Raw genomic sequence first — 17,804 nt, 5'->3', positions numbered from 1 at the left:
TGAAATAATTATTTTAACGTCAGATTTGTGGTCCCAAAACCACTATTCTGACTAGGCCCTATTTCAGGATGTTACATTTCTCCCCCCTAGGGACTTTCGTCCTCGAAAGTCTTTCCAGTAAACAAGTTTAGATATTGACTCCTTATGGTTTCTTTAGGTTCCCATGTGGCCTCTTCTACTCCGTGTCTATGCCATAAAACTTTCACCAAGGCTATATTCTTTTTCCTCAACTGTTTGACTTCCCGAGCCAGAATTTTAACCGGTTCTTCACCATAAGTCATATCCAGTCTAATCTCAATTTCCATTGGTGAAATCACATGAGAGGGGTCTGATCTATATCTACGCAACATGGACACATGGAATACATCGTGAATCTTTTCTAATTCGAATGACAACGCTAACCGATAGGCTAATGATCCAACTCTTTCGATAACCTCGTATGGTCCAATAAATCACGGGCTCAATTTCCCTTTCCGGTCTAATCTCAAAACCATTTTCCATGGAGATACTTTCAAGAAAACTTTATCTCCAACTTGAAATTCAATCTCTTTTCTTTTTCAAATCAGCATATGACTTCTGTCTATCCGATGCCGCTTTCAAACAGTCGCGTATCACTTTAATATTTTCTTCAGTTTCCCTGACTAAATCAACTCCATGAATCTAGCTTTCCTTTAGTTCTGTCCAATACAGTGGATTCCGGCACTTCTGGCTATACAATGCCTCGTAAGGTGCCATCTTTAGACTCGCCTGAAACTGTTGTTGTAGGTGAATTCCACCAATGGTAAATATTTTTCCCAACTGCCTTGAAATTCAATGACACAACATCGTAACATGTCCTCAAGAATCTGAATCATCCACTCCAACTGACCATCAATCTGCAGTGAAAAGCCGTACTAAAACTGAACTTTGTACCCAAGGCTTCTTGTAGCTCCTCCCAAAATCTTGAAGTGAATCTCGGGTCTCTATCTGAGATAATAGATAACGGTACCCCGTGCAATCTCATAATTTTAGATACATACAAGTCAACTAGTTTGTCAAGTGAGTAGTCATTCATACTGGAATAAAGTGAGCCGACTTCGTTAGCCTATCAACCACAAACCAAACAACATCTTTCTTTTTCGGGGTTAACGGTAATCCCGTCACGAAATCTATAGTAATCCTATCCCACTTCCACTCTGGGACCATCACAAGCTGTAACAAACCTGAAGGTACTTAATGTTCAGCCTTGACTTGTTGACATATCAAACATTTCGACATGAATTCAGAGATATCTATTTTCATACCATTCCACCAGTACATTTTCTTCAAATCATTATACATCTTGGTACTTCCCGAATGAATAGACAATCGGCTATAATGTGCCTCTTGCAAAATTTTCCGAACCAGTTCATCATCTTTGGAATAAATCAGGATGTCATAAATAGACACAACAACAAACTTGTCTAAGTATGGTCAGAATATCCTATTCATCAAGTCCATAAATACAGCCGATGCATTTTTCAACCCAAAAGGCATCACAAGAAATTCATAATGGTCATACCTCGTTCTGAAAGCAATGTTAGGTACATCTGGCTCTTTTACTCGTAACTGGTAGTAGCGTGATCTCAAATCTATTTTAGAAAACACAGTGGCTCCCCTCAATTGATCAAACAAGTCGTTGATTCTTGGCAACGGATACTTGCTCTTAATGGTTACCTTGTTGAGTTTTTGATAATCTATACATAGTCTCATCAAACCATTTTTCTTCTTAACAAATAATACGAGAGCACCTTTGCGAACCCTTTATCAGTTAGTTTTAACAACTGTGCTTTTAACTCTTTCAACTCGGTTGGTGCCATCCTATACAGGGCAATAGAAATGGGTGTTGTTCTCAACGCTATTTCAATACCAAATTCCATATCTCTGAGAGGAGGTAAACTAGGCAATTCTTTCGGAAACACATCCGGGTATTCGCGTACTATCGGTACTGGTTCCAACTTCAACTCAGATTCTTTAGTATTCAACACAAAAGCAAGGTAAGCTTCATATCCTTTTCTCACATACCTTTGTACCGTCATCGAGGTAATCACAATCAAGCGAGTATCTAACTCAGATTGAATTAATCCGAGAATCTCACCGTCTGAGCATTTCAATTCGATATACTTGCTACCACAATTTACAATCATATCATGCACAACTAACCAATCCATGTCAAGAATTACATCAAATTCATCGAAGGGCAAAAGTATAAGATTGGCCAGAAAGCAATGACCTTGGATCGTCAAAGGACAATTCTTACAAACCTTATCTACTAAGATATATATGCATAGAGGGTTCGACACCTTAATCACAAACTCCGTAGGTTCTACAGACATATTCATACTAGACACCAATTTCATGCAAAAATACGAATGGGTCGATCCTGGGTCAATCAAGGCAATAACATGTACATCATGAAGAGAGAATGTACCCGTAATGACATCAGGAGCAGAGGCTTCCGCTTTAGCACGTATCACGGAAGTTCTTTCCAGGGCCCGAGTCTCTGGTTTTCTAGTTGTGTCCTTCGCAACATTTCAACTGCCACTTGCACTTCCAGGATGTCGAGGCGGTCTACCTCGGGAATTAGGAGCATTAGACTTTGGGGGCTAGATCCACCTCTTTATCAACTCATTCCGGGCAGTCTTTAAGGAAGTGGTCAAGAGAACCACATGTGTAGCATGTACCACTCCTCTTTCGACACTCACCGAAGTGGAATTTGTTGCAGCTTCACACCTCGACTTTTGATCATCCACACTTCCCACACTAGTTACCTTAGGGGAGGAAGACTTCAGGTTGTGACGCTTAGAGCTTCTTGTTCTGCCCGAATATCCCACCGATGTAGTGGAGCGCTCTTGTTGACTCTTCCGTTTTTTTGTGGAAAAAGAGTGTGTTCTGCCACTAAATCTCTTATTTAAAATTCGAGCCTCTCTCTGCTTGCTTTCTTTTATTGTTTAGTTCTTCGGCCTTCTTGGCCTGATCAACCAGTGCTACAAATTCTCGTATCTTAAGGATCTCAATCAACAACTTAATTTCCTCATTCAAGCATTCCTCGAAGTGTTTACACATTTCCGTCTTCGATTGGACCCACACTGTGGCATATTGACTTAACCTTATGAATTCCCTCTCATTTTCTGACACGGTCTTTTTTTTTTTTTGCTTGAGTTCTAGGAATTCTTTTCACTTCGAGTCTAAAAATCTTTAACTGGTGTATTTCTTTTTAAACTCAGTTTGGAAGAACTCCCATGTAATATCTTCCTTCGGTACCACTGAAGATACAGTATTCCACAAGTGATATGCAGTATCCTTTAGAAGAGATACAACGCACTTCAAACACTCCTCTTGTGTACATGACAACTCATCCAAAACCCGCGTAGTGTTCTCGAGCTAGAACTTAGCTTGTTCAGTATCATCACAAGAAATTCATAATGGTCATACCTCGTTCTGAAAGCAATGTTAGGTACATCTGTCTCTTTTACTCGTAACTGGTAGTAGCGTGATCTCAAATCTATTTTAGAAAACACAGTGGCTCCCCTCAATTGATCAAACAAGTCATTGATTCTTGGCAACGGATACTTGCTCTTAATGGTTACCTTGTTGAGTTTTCGATAATCTATACATAGTCTCATCAAACCATTTTTCTTCTTAACAAATAATACGAGAGCACCTTTGCGAACCCTTTATCAGTTAGTTTTAACAACTGTGCTTTTAACTCTTTCAACTCGGTTGGTGCCATCCTATACAGGGCAATAGAAATGGGTGTTGTTCCCGACGCTAGTTCAATACCAAATTCCATATCTCTGAGAGGAGGTAAACTGCGCAATTCTTTCGGAAACACATCCGGGTATTCACGTACTATCGGTCCTGGTTCCAACTTCAACTCAGATTCTTTAGTATTCAACACAAAAGCAAGGTAAGCTTCATATCCTTTTCTCACATACCTTTGTACCGTCATCGAGGTAATCACAACTGGCGGAGTATCTAACTCAGTTGAATCAATCCGGAGAATCTCACCGTCTGAGCATTTCAATTCGATATACTTGCTACCACAATTTACAATCATATCATGCACAACTAACCAATCCATGTCAAGAATTACATCAAATTCATCGAAGGGCAAAAGTATAAGATTGGCCAGAAAGCAATGACCTTGGATCATCAACGGACAATTCTTACAAACCTTATCTACTAAGATATATATGCATAGAGGGTTCGACACCTTAATCACAAACTCCATAGGTTCTACAGACATATTCATACTAGACACCAATTTCATGCAAAAATACGAATGGGTCGATCCTGGGTCAATCAAGGCAATAACATGTACATCATGAAGAGAGAATGTACCCGTAATGACATGTAACACCCCGAACCCGAGACCATCGCCGGTGTCGGACACGAGGGGCTAACAAGCCAAGTTCACATGTTTTGCCCACCAATTTGACATTTCCAGTCAGGCTGGAAAACTGTGTCACCGTCGCCTTAAAAATCATATCTCGAGTTTCAAAACTCGGAAACTGGTTTCGTAAATTTTCCCTGAATTTAGACTCATATATCCATCCATGGATTTATTTCTAGAATTTTTGGTCGGGCCAACTGGTACAGTTTATTAGTTAAAGTCACCCATGTTACAGGGATCGACTGCTCTGACCTTCGCGTGTTATAACTTGAATATCTCTCTGTACAGGGCTTTAATACTGGTGCCGTTTGTTTCTAATGAAACTAGACTCAAAATGGAATCTGTACATATAAGGCACGACTCCTAATTCTTTCTGGATAATTTATAGTAAATTTTTAAAGTTGCGATAGGGGACCCAGAAACCGTTCTGGCCCCGTCTCACAATAGCTTTAATATCTCTTAACATGTAACTCCTATGATCATTTCGTTTCTTCCATATGAAAATAGACTCATCAAGGTTCATTTACATAGCTTATTCACTATTTAATACCATTCCTACAAATTTTGGTGATTTTTCACATTCACGTCACTGCAGCTGGCAGCATCTGTTTTAAGGTAGGTCTTACCTATTTTGTAGTCTCCATGAACCAACTAGTCTTGCCATACATAGGTTCATATATGATCATTTTAACCATACCAATGGCTGATCATGTGACCAACACTCCCATTTCCAATCCATAATCACATCATGACACCATATATATACATACAAACCAAAAATAGTCCAAGTTCATGCCTCCTTTTACGAGCCATTTTCGCATGGCCGTATACATATACATCACCACATTTTAAACCAACAAGGGTAGTCCTATACATGCCATTTCAAAGTTCAAACAAAATTTATACCAAAATAGAGGCGTTGATAGTGTGGATGACTTGACTTTATTGATCCCGAATCCGATTGCTATCGAGCGAAATCTATAAAACAGAGAGCCAAAGTAACGGGTAAGCATTTTATGCTTAGTAAGTCTCAAGGAATATAATCAACTCTAATTACAGCAATACATTCACATAGCCAAATGCATCATTTCATTAATACACATTCTTACTTCACACTTCATCATTATATACTTTCACAAAGTATCAATCAATTCAATAACTGAAATTCATTATTCGATTGAGCGAATGTTGCTCAAACATGTCGACTTTCCAATGCACATATAAACGTACCTTACTCATTGGGCTTCTCGAGTGTACTAATTGAATTTATTACAGCAACCAACACTCACCTCCAGCCCAAGATTCTTCGGAATATAACCGGATATAAGCATGTGCACAAATGCCTTCAGGTCTTAGCCCGGATAGAATGACTCGCACGAATGCCTTCGGGTCTTAGCCCGGATATAGCCGCTAGCACAATTGTCTTCGGGTCTTAACCCGGATATAATTTCCAGCATAATTGTCTTCGAGGCTTAGCCCGGATATCATTCAATTTCTCATGCACACATACATCAATAATCATTGGACATACATATTTCATTTTCGTTACTAAGGCTCAAACACAATTAAGGTCACTTCTTGAGGACTTACCTCGGATGTTGTCGAACGGCTTTTACGGCTATTCGATCACTTTTTCCTTCCCCTTGTCCAATTGTGGCCCTCTTAGCTCTTGAGCTAATTCAAACAAATTCAATCTATTAAAACCTCATTGTGCTAGCTTATGGCCGAATATGACAAGGAGTTTAAATGGTCATATGGCCACTCTTTAGCTTGAATACACAATGGTCATGCACATTTTATACTACATCAAGCAATTCAATACAATTTATTCGAGCATCAAGGAAAAGCTAAGGCCTTCAATAGGCTACCCAAGGCCGAATATTCATGTACATGTTGAGGCCAATTATGCACTTAATACCTCACAAAACAGCATGCATTTTACTAGTTAATGCTTTGCATATTGTTGCTCAAAACTTATAATATAGCATCAAGCACTCATATGTGTGCTAGGCCGAATGTGCTTGCAATTTCACATTCATTCTTCAACATCTTCTTCTTTAAACAAACATATTCATCACTTAGTTCATAACCAAACATCATGTGCAAACATATATATACATATATGAGCATGGCGAATTTCAAGGTGTCCATAGCCATCCAAAACACAAATTTTAACTAACATGCAAGAAGCATGAACCATGCTCATGAATGCATCATGGCCGAATATGACAATCATGCCCCTTTTCAACTTCAATCATGATTAAACAAAAAGAAAACTCAAAATCTTACTCAAGAGTAGACAATCCATCATTGCATGCATCATCATCAAGCTTCACACTTAGCATGCAATGGCTTTATCACCATAACAACTTTGGCCAAATACCATTTCCATGGCATAACAAAGATTTGAGCCATGGCTAACATGCACATCAAGTTAGCAACCAAAACATGCATGAAACTCCCAACACAACCTCATACATACCTTAATCTTGATGCAATTTAGCCAAATCTCCTTCTAGATCTCTTCTAAACCAAGCATGAAGCAAAAATCCTCCCCCTTTTTCCTTAGTATTTTCGGCCAAGAAGTGAAAATGGATGAACAAAAATTTCTCCTCTCTTTTCCTCTACTCACGGCAACAAGGGGCATCCAAGCTCATCTTTCTCTTTTTTTTTTCATTTTTTTATGCTTATTTTTATTATAATACTTCCTACATAACTCACTAGCCAAACATGTTGGAAACATGTTTTCCCTTGCCCATCATACCCACCTTGGCCGGCCATTATAGTCAAATTTGGGGAATTTGACATGCAAGGACAACATTTCCTAGTGTGCATCAATAGGCCACTTCAACATTTGCCTATCTCATTTCTAAGTTTTCTCACAAGTCCTTTCTAGTGAAATTCACTTTTATATCACTAAATCAATCATCATAAAATGTCATACATGAGCACACACATATTATAGGTATCAAAATAAATTTTTAATTATTTTTATGCCTCGGTTTTGTGGTCCCGAAACCACATTCCGACTAGGGTCAATTTTGGGCTGTCACAACTCTCCCCCACTTAAGAAATTTTCGTCCCCGAAAATCTTACCGGTAAATAGGTTTGGATATCGCTCTTTCATAGAGTTCTCGGTCTCCCAAGTAGCTTCTTCTATCCCGTGCTTGAGCCATAACACTTTCACTAGCGGAACCCGTTTGTTTCGCAATTCTTTCACTTCCCGTGATAGGATACGGATCGGTTCTTCCTCATAACTCATATTAGCTTGAATTTCAATTTCTGATGGACTAATCACGTGCGATGGATCGGATCTATAGCGTCGAAGCATCAAAACATGAAAGACATCGTGAACCTTTTTGAGTTCAGGGGGCAAAATCAAACGATATGCCATTTGGACCGACTCGCTCGGATATCTCATATGGCCCAATGAACCTCGGGCTCGGCTTGCCCTTACGGCCGAATCGAGTATCTTTTTCCAAGGCGATACCTTGAGAAACACTTTGTCACCCACGATACTCGATATCCTTACGCTTCAGATCCGCGTCGACTTCGACAATCGGAGGCTATCTTCGACTTTCACGGATTACTTTCACTTTCGCTCAAAGATCTCTAATCAAATCCACCGAAAATCTTGCTTTCACCGAACTCGGTCAAAACAATGGTGTACGGCATTTACGACCGTACAAGGCCTCGTGGGGTGCCATCTTAATACTTGATTGAAAGTCGTTGTGGCGAATTCAATCAACGGCAAATACCGTTCCCATGAACCACTAAACTCGAGGACGCAACATCTTAACATATCCTCAAGTATCTGAATTATCCGCTCGGATTGACCATCGGTTTGGGGGTGAAAGGCGATGCTAAATGCAACTTGGTACCCAAAGCTTCTTGCAACTTTTTCCAAAATCGCGAGGTAAATCTCGGATCTCTATCCCACCACGATGGAAATAGGCACCGTGTAATCTCACAATCGAGAAACGTACAATTCGGCTAATTTGTCCATTGAAAATCCGTGCGTCACGGGACAAAGTGGGCCGACTTAGTCAATCTATCTACCACGACCCAAACCGCATCCTTCTTACTTGCGACAATGGCGGTCCGGATACAAAGTCCATTGTGACTCGATCCCATTTCCACTCGGGTATCGTGATTGGTGAAGTAATCTGAAGGCACCGATGTTCCACTTTCACTTGTTGACATATTAAACATCTCAAACAAAGTCGAGATGTCTCGCTTCATACCATGCCACCAAAACCGACGTTTCAAATCATTGTACTTCTTCAGACTCCCGGGTGGATTGCCATTCGGCTACAATGGGCTTCATTCAGAATTATCGAAATGAGTTCGAATTCTTTGGAACACACAGACGACTTTTGAACCTCAAACAATCGTCATCGTCGATTTGAAATTCGAGTCCTTGTTCGAACACACTCGGCCCATTTTGCGACCAACTCGTCGTCGACTTTACGAGCTTCTCGAATTTGATGTATCAATAGTGGTTTGGCTTTCAATTCAGCTACTAACACACTATCGGATCGAGCAGACAAGTGCGTTCATCGCTCGAAGCGAATAACGATTCGACTCAAGGCATCCGCAACCACATTCGCCTTTCCGGGTGATAGTCAATGACCAGCTCATAATCCTTTAACACTCGAGCCAACGTCTTTGTCACAGATTTAAGTCTCTTTGGGTCATCAAATATTTGAGACTTTTGTGATCCGAGTACACATGGCACCTTTCACCAAATAAGTAATGTCGCCAAATCTTTAAGGCGAATACGATGGCGCCAATTCGAGATCATGGGTCGGATAATTTTTCTCGTGTGGCTTTAATTGCCTCGACGATAGGCCACAACTCGACCTTCTTGCATCAATACACAACCTAACCCAAGTAGGGAGGCGTCACTATAGATGACAAACTCTTTGCCCGGACTCGAGTTGCACTAGAATTGGGGCTTCACCAAATAAGTTTTCAGTTGATCGAAACTTTTTTGGCATTTCTCCGTCCATTCGAACTTAAAATCCTTTTGGAGTAGCTTCGTCATCGGCGTGGCTATTGTTGAGAAGCCTTTTACAAATCGTCGGTAATAACCGCCAAGCCCCAAAGCTCAACCTCATTAATATTTCTGAGGCTTCCAATTAAGTATGGCTGAAATTTTATTCGGTCGACTCGAATACCGTCTGATACCACATGACCCAAGAAGCTAACCTCTCTTAACGAAACTCACACTTGCTGAACTTAGCATATAATTGCTTATCCCGTAAGATTTGCGGCACTAACCGCAGTGTTCAAGATGTTCGGTCTCATTTCTTGAATAGACCAAGATGTCATCAATGAACACGACTACTTAATCGATCCAAATATGGTCCGAAGATCCGATTCATTAAATCCATAAATACCGCAGGGCATTAGTGAGCCCAAACGGCATCATTAGGAACTCATAGTGACCATATCTCGCTCAAGGCAGTCTTGGGTACGTCCGAATCTCGGATTCGCAATTGATAATAGCCCGATCTCAAATCTATTTTTGAGAACACTGAGGCTCCCTTCAGTTGATCGAACAAGTCATCGATACGTGGTAACAGATATTTGTTCTTTATCGTCGCTTTATTAAGCTGACGATAGTCGATGCACAGCCGCATGGTTCCATCCTTCTTTTTCACAAACAACACTGGCGCACCCCAAGGCGAACAACTCGGGCGAGCAAAACCTCTATCCACCAATTCTTGCAACTGAGCTTTCAACTCCTTTAATTCCGTTGGTGCCATACGATACGGAGCTATCGAAATTGGAGTGGTACCAGGTACCAATTCGATGCCAAATTCTATTTCCCGAACGGTTGGTAAACCCGGCAATTCTTCAGGGAAAACATCCGGGTATTCACAAACCATTGACACAGATTCGGGTTTCTTTTCTGATTCCTTGTCATCGAGCACGTACGCAAGGTACGCTTCGCACCCTTTTCTTACATATTTTCGGCCCAACATCGCTGATATTACAGCTGGCAACCCCTTTAAGTCTGTAGACTCAACCCGAATTATTTCATTATTCGCGCACCTCAAATCGATAGTCTTGCTCTTGCAATTTACAACCGCATCGTGCATGGTCAACCAATCCAAACCAAGAATAACGTCGAACTCATCGAACGGCAAAAGCATCAAGTCCGCCGGAAAACAAGAACCTCGGAACACTAGGGGACTTTTCTTGCACACTTTGTTGACAAGCACGTAATGACCCAAGGGTTTGACACCAATTACAAACTCGATGAGACTCAATAGGCAAAGTCTTCTTGGTTGCTAAGGTTTCACATATATATGAATGAGTAGAACCGGGGTCAATCAAAGCAATCACATTTGTATTGAAAAGAGTGAAAGTACCGGTAATGACATCCGGAGAGGCAGCATCCTCACGCTTGGCGTATGGCATAAGTCCTTGCGAGAGCACGAGCCTCGGATCGATGGTAGCATCTCTAGATCCTCTCGACCGCCAATCGACATTGCCCATATTTCTAGGTGGCCTACCTCGGCGAAGGTAGCACCCGGTTTCCACTCGACTTACATTCATTCATGCATCCTCGGGCAATCCTTCATAAAGTGGTCGGCCGGCCCACACTTATAGCGGGAGCGATCACGAAACCAACAGCTCCCGAATGCCATTTGCCACAATGTGGACACTCGCCCTCTCTCGGCGATCATTTCCACCATCATGCGATCAAGTGACTCGTGTGGTCACGGGGGTCGATCGCGTCCTCGTCTAGAAAAGCCCAAACGCCTCTAGACCGGCTCGCATCATCTCGAAATCTCTTTGATGCTTGTTGAAGAGACTTTCCGAGGACCTCTTTCGAATTCTCCATTTCCCACATCAGCTTTTTGTTTCTCCTTTCTAAGCTCTTGACTTTACAAGCTCGCTCAACAAGTACTACGAACTCTCGTATCTCGAGAATGCCAACGAACATCCTTATATCATCATTCAGCCCATCCTCGAAGCGTTTACACATAATGGCTTGGACGAAATGCATTCTCGCAGCGTCTGGCTAAGCCTCACAAATTTTCGTTCGTGATCGATGGCGACATAGAACCTTGCTTAAGGTCAAGGAATTCCTTCGCTTTTGGTCGATGAATCTCGATGATATACTTTTTTCGAACTCGGTTTGAAAGAATTCCCAAGTCACTTGCTCTCTAGGTACCACAAGTCGAGCACTCCACCAATAGTAGGCGGACTCACGTAGCAAGGAGATGGTACACTTTAAGCACTCATCGGTGTGCAGGATAGCTCATCGAGCACCGGATAGTGTTATCCAACCAAAATTCAGCTCGCTTCGGCATCATCATCATCCGTAGCCTTAAATTCAGTGGCCCCATGTTTTCGAATCCTATCGATGGGGCTTACTTGACCTTATTTGGTCAGTCACCGGAGGTATTGTAGGTGCGGGGGTTGCATTTGTCGGGAATGGAGGTTGTGGAACAGCCGTGTTAGTTCGAATGTATTGATTAAACCATTCGTTCATCACACTATAAAAGGCTTGCCTAGCCTCGTCATTCGGATTGCTGGCCATAGGTTGAGAGTCTGCCGGCGCTGTCCCTTGCGCTGGAGCAGCGCCACACTCTCCACATCATCAGCTATCGCTCGGTTGGGATCGGGATCCATTGCTATAAACAAACACAAAGTCAAATTGTCAGAAATCACCACACTATCGAGTCATCATTTAATGGCATGTATAGCTAGACCCCAAACACATCACGGTAGTCCTAGAATCGACTAAACCGTGGCTCGATAGCAATAAAATTGTAACACCCGAACCCGAGACCATCGCCGGTGTTAGACACGAGGGTTAACAAGCCAAGTTCACATGTTTTGCCCACCAATTTGACATTTCCAGTCAGGCTGGAAAACTGCGTCACCGTCGCCTTAAAAATCATATCTCGAGTTTCAAAACTCGGAAACTGGTTTCGTAAATTTTCCCTGAATTTAGACTCATATATCCATCCATGGATTTATTTCTAGAATTTTGGTCGGGCCAATTGGTACAGTTTATTAGTTAAAGTCACCCATGTTACAGGGATTGACTGCTCTGACCTTCGCGTGTTATAACTTGAATATCTCTCTGTACAGGGATTTAATACTGGTACCGTTTGTTTCTAATGAAACTAGACTCAAAATGGAATCTGTAAATATAAGGCACGACTCCTAATTCTTTCTGGATAATTTATAGTAAATTTTTAAAGTTGCGACAGGGGACCCAGAAACCGTTCTGGCCCCGTCTCACAATAGCTTTAATATCTCTTAACATGCAACTCCTATGACCATTTCGTTTCTTCCATATGAAAATAGACTCATCAAGGTTCATTTACATAGCTTATTCACTATTTAATACCATTCCTACAAATTTTGGTGATTTTTCACATTCACGTCACTGCAGCTGGCAGCATCTGTTTTAAGGTAGGTCTTACCTATTTTGTAGTCTCCATGAACCAACTAGTCTTGCCATACATAGGTTCATATATGATCATTTTAACCATACCAATGGCTGATCATGTGACCAACACTCCCATTTCCAATCCATAATCACATCATGACACCATATATATACATACAAACCAAAAATAGTCCAAGTTCATGCTTCCTTTTATGAGCCATTTTCGCATGGCCGTATACATATACATCACCACATTTTAAACCAACAAGGGGTAGTCCTATACATGCCATTTCAAAGTTCAAACAAAATTTATACCAAAATAGAGGCGTTGATAGTGTGGATGACTTGACTTTATTGATCCCGAATCCGATTGCTATCGAGCGATATCTATAAAATAGAGAGCCAAAGTAACGGGGTAAGCATTTTTATGCTTAGTAAGTCTCAAGGAATATAATCAACTCTAATTACAGCAATACATTCACATAGTCAAATGCATCATTTCATTAATACACATTCTTACTTCACACTTCATCATTATATACTTTCACAAAGTATCAATCAATTCAATAACTGAAATTCATTAGTCGATTGAGCGAATGTTGCTCAAACATGTCGACTTTCCAATGCACATATAAACGTACCTTACTCTTTGGGCTTCTCGAGTGTACTAATTGAATTTATTACAGCAACCAACACTCACCTCCAGCCCAAGATTCTTCGAAATATAACCGGATATAAGCATGTGCACAAATGCCTTGGTCTTAGCCGGATAGAATGACTCGCACGAATGCCTTGGTCTTAGCCCGGATATAGCCGCTAGCACAATTGCCTTGGTCTTAACCCAATATAATTTCCAGCATAATTGTCTTGAGGGCTTAGCCGGATATCATTCAATTTCTCATGCACACATACATCAATAATCATTGGACATACATATTTCATTTTCGTTACTAAGGCTCAAACACAATTAAGGTCACTTCTTGAGGACTTACCTCGGATGTTGTCGAACGGCTTTTACGGCTATTCGATCACTTTTTCCTTCCCCTTGTCCAATTGTGGCCCTCTTAGCTCTTGAGCTATTTCAAACAAATTCAATCTATTAAAACCTCATTGTGCTAGCTTATGGCGAATATGACAAGGAGTTTAAATGGTCATATGGCCACTCTTTAGCTTGAATACACAATGGTCATGCACATTTTATACTACATCAAGCAATTCAATACAATTTATTCGAGCATCAAGGAAAAGCTAAGGCCTTCAATAGGCTACCCAAGGCCGAATATTCATGTACATGTTGAGGCCAATTATGCACTTAATACCTCACAAAAACAGCATGCATTTTACTAGTTAATGCTTTGCATATTGTTGCTCAAAACTTATAATATAGCATCAAGCACTCATATGTGTGCTAGGCCGAATGTGCTTGCAATTTCACATTCATTCTTCAACATCTTCTTCTTTAAACAAACATATTCATCACTTAGTTCATAACCAAACATCATGTGCAAACATATATATACATATATGAGCATGGCGAATTTCAAGGTGTCCATAGCCATCCAAAACACAAATTTTAACTAACATGCAAGAAGCATGAACCATGCTCATGAATGCATCATGGCCGAATATGACAATCATGCCCCTTTTCAACTTCAATCATGATTAAACAAAAAGAAAACTCAAAATCTTACTCAAGAGTAGACAATCCATCATTGCATGCATCATCATCAAGCTTCACACTTAGCATGCAATGGCTTTATCACCATAACAACTTTGGCCAAATACCATTTCCATGGCATAACAAAGATTTGAGCCATGGCTAACATGCACATCAAGTTAGCAACCAAAACATGCATGAAACTCCCAACACAACCTCATACATACCTTAATCTTGATGCAATTTAGCCAAATCTCCTTCTAGATCTCTTCTAAACCAAGCATGAAGCAAAAATCCTCCCCTTTTCCTTAGTATTTTCGGCCAAGAAGTGAAAATGGATGAACAAAATTTCTCCTCTCTTTTCCTCTACTCACGGCAACAAGGCATCCAAGCTCATCTTTCTCTTTTTTTTTTTTCATTTTTTTATGCTTATTTTTATTATAATACTTCCTACATAACTCACTAGCCAAACATGTTGGAAACATGTTTTCCCTTGCCCATCATACCCACCTTGGCCGGCCATTATAGTCAAATTTGGGGAATTTGACATGCAAGGACAACATTTCCTAGTGTGCATCAATAGGCCACTTCAACATTTGCCTATCTCATTTCTAAGTTTTCTCACACAAGTCCTTTCTAGTGAAATTCACTTTTATATCACTAAATCAATCATCATAAAATGTCATACATGAGCACACACATATTATAGGTATCAAAATAAATTTTTAATTATTTTTATGCCTCGGTTTTGTGGTCCCGAAACCACATTCCGACTAGGGTCAATTTTGGGCTGTCACAACTCTCCCCCACTTAAGAAATTTTCGTCCCCGAAAATCTTACCGGTAAATAGGTTTGGATATCGCTCTTTCATAGAGTTCTCGGTCTCCCAAGTAGCTTCTTCTATCCCGTGCTTGAGCCATAACACTTTCACTAGCGGAACCCGTTTGTTTCGCAATTCTTTCACTTCCCGTGATAGGATACGGATCGGTTCTTCCTCATAACTCATATTAGCTTGAATTTCAATTTCTGATGGACTAATCACGTGCGATGGATCGGATCTATAGCGTCGAAGCATCAAAACATGAAAGACATCGTGAACCTTTTTGAGTTCAGGGGGCAAAATCAAACGATATGCCACTGGACCGACTCGCTTCGGATATCTCATATGGCCCAATGAACCTCGGGCTCACTTGCCCTTACGGTAGAATCGAGTATCTTTTTCCAAGGCGATACCTTGAGAAACACTTTGTCACCCACCGATACTCGATATCCTTACGCTTCAGATCCGCATTTACTTCTCGACAATCGGAGGCTATCTTCAGACTTTCACGGATTACTTTCACTTTCTCGCTTCAAAGATCTCTAATCAAATCCACCCGAAAATCTTGCTTTCACCGAACTCGGTCCAAAACAATGGTGTACAAGATTTACGACCGCATAAGGCCTCGTAGGGTGCCATCTTAATACTTGATTGAAAGTCGTTGTTGTAAGCGAATTCAATCAACGGCAAATACCGCTCCCATGAACCACTAAACTCGAGGACGCAACATCTTAACATATCCTCAAGTATCTGAATTATCCGCTCGGATTGACCATCGGTTTGGGGGTGAAAGGCGATGCTAAAATGCAACTTGGTACCCAAAGCTTCTTGCAACTTTTTCCAAAATCGCGAGGTAAATCTCGGATCTCTATCCGACACGATGGAAATAGGCACCCCGTGTAATCTCACAATCTGAGAAACGTACAATTCGGCTAATTTGTCCATTGAAAATCCGTGCGTCTGACGGGGACAAAGTGGGCCGACTTAGTCAATCTATCTACCACGACCCAAACCGCATCCTTCTTACTTGTCGACAATGGCATCCGGATACAAAGTCCATTGTGACTCGATCCCATTTCCACTCGGGTATCGTGATTGGTCAAGTAATCCTCAAGGCACCGATGTTCCACTTTCACTTGTTGACATATTAAACATCTCAAACAAAGTCGGAGATGTCTCGCTTCATACCATGCCACCAAAACCGACGCTTCAAATCATTGTACTTCTTCAGACTCCCGGGTGGATTGCCATTCGGCTACAATGGGCTTCATTCGAATTATCGAAATGAGTTCAATTCTTTGGAACACACAGACGACTTTTGAACCTCAAACAATCGTCATCGTCGATTTGAAATTCCGAGTCCTTGTTCGTAACACACTCAAATTTCGCTTTTGCGACCAACTCGTCGTCGACTTTCCGAGCTTCTCGAATTTGATGTATCAATAGTGGTTTGGCTTTCAATTCAGCTACTAACACACTATCGGATCGAATGATAAGTGCATCGCTCATCGCTCGTAAAGCGAATAACGATTTACGACTCAAGGCATTCGCAACCACATTCGCCTTTCCGGGTGATAGTCAATGACCAGCTCATAATCCTTTAACACCGAGCCAACGCCTTTGTCACAGATTTAAGTCTCTTTGGGTCATCAAATATTTGAGACTTTTGTGATCCGAGTACACATGGCACCTTTCACCAAATAAGTAATGTCGCCAAATCTTTAAGGCGAATACGATGGCGCCAATTCGAGATCATGGGTCGGATAATTTTTCTCGTGTGGCTTTAATTGCCTCGACGATAGGCCACAACTCGACCTTCTTGCATCAATACACAACCTAACCCAAGTAGGAGGCGTCACTATAGATGACAAACTCTTTCTTGACTCGGGTTGCACTAGAATTGGGGCTTCACCAAATAAGTTTTCATTGATCGAAACTTTTTGGCATTTCTCCGTCCATTCAACTTAAAATCCTTTTGGAGTAGCTTCGTCATCGGCGTGGCTATTGTTGAGAAGCCTTTACAAATCGCTTTGAATAACCGCTAAGCCCCAAGAAGTCAGAACCTCGAGAATATTTCTGAGGCTTCCAATTAAGTATGGCTGAAATTTTATTCTGTCGACTCGAATACCGATCGCAGATACCACATGACCCAAGAAGCTAACCTCTCTTAACCGTAACTCACACTTGCTGAACTTAGCATATAATTGCTTATCCCGTAAGATTTGCAAAGACTAACCGCAGTGTTCAAGATGTTCGGTCTCATTTCTTGAATAGACCAAGATGTCATCAATGAACACGACTACGAATCGATCCAAATATGGTCTCAAGATCCGATTCATTAAATCCATAAATACCGTAGGGCATTAGTGAGCCCAAACGGCATCACTAGGAACTCATAGTGACCATATCTCGCTCAAGGCGCCTTGGGTACGTCCAATCTCGGATTCGCAATTGATAATAGCCCGATCTCAAATCTATTTTTGAGAACACTAAG

The sequence above is a fragment of the Gossypium arboreum genome, chromosome 7, assembly GCF_025698485.1.
Source record: "Gossypium arboreum isolate Shixiya-1 chromosome 7, ASM2569848v2, whole genome shotgun sequence".
Taxonomy (NCBI): domain Eukaryota; kingdom Viridiplantae; phylum Streptophyta; class Magnoliopsida; order Malvales; family Malvaceae; genus Gossypium; species Gossypium arboreum.
The sequence above is the reverse complement of the archived record's forward strand: the minus strand, read 5'-3'. Positions refer to the sequence as shown.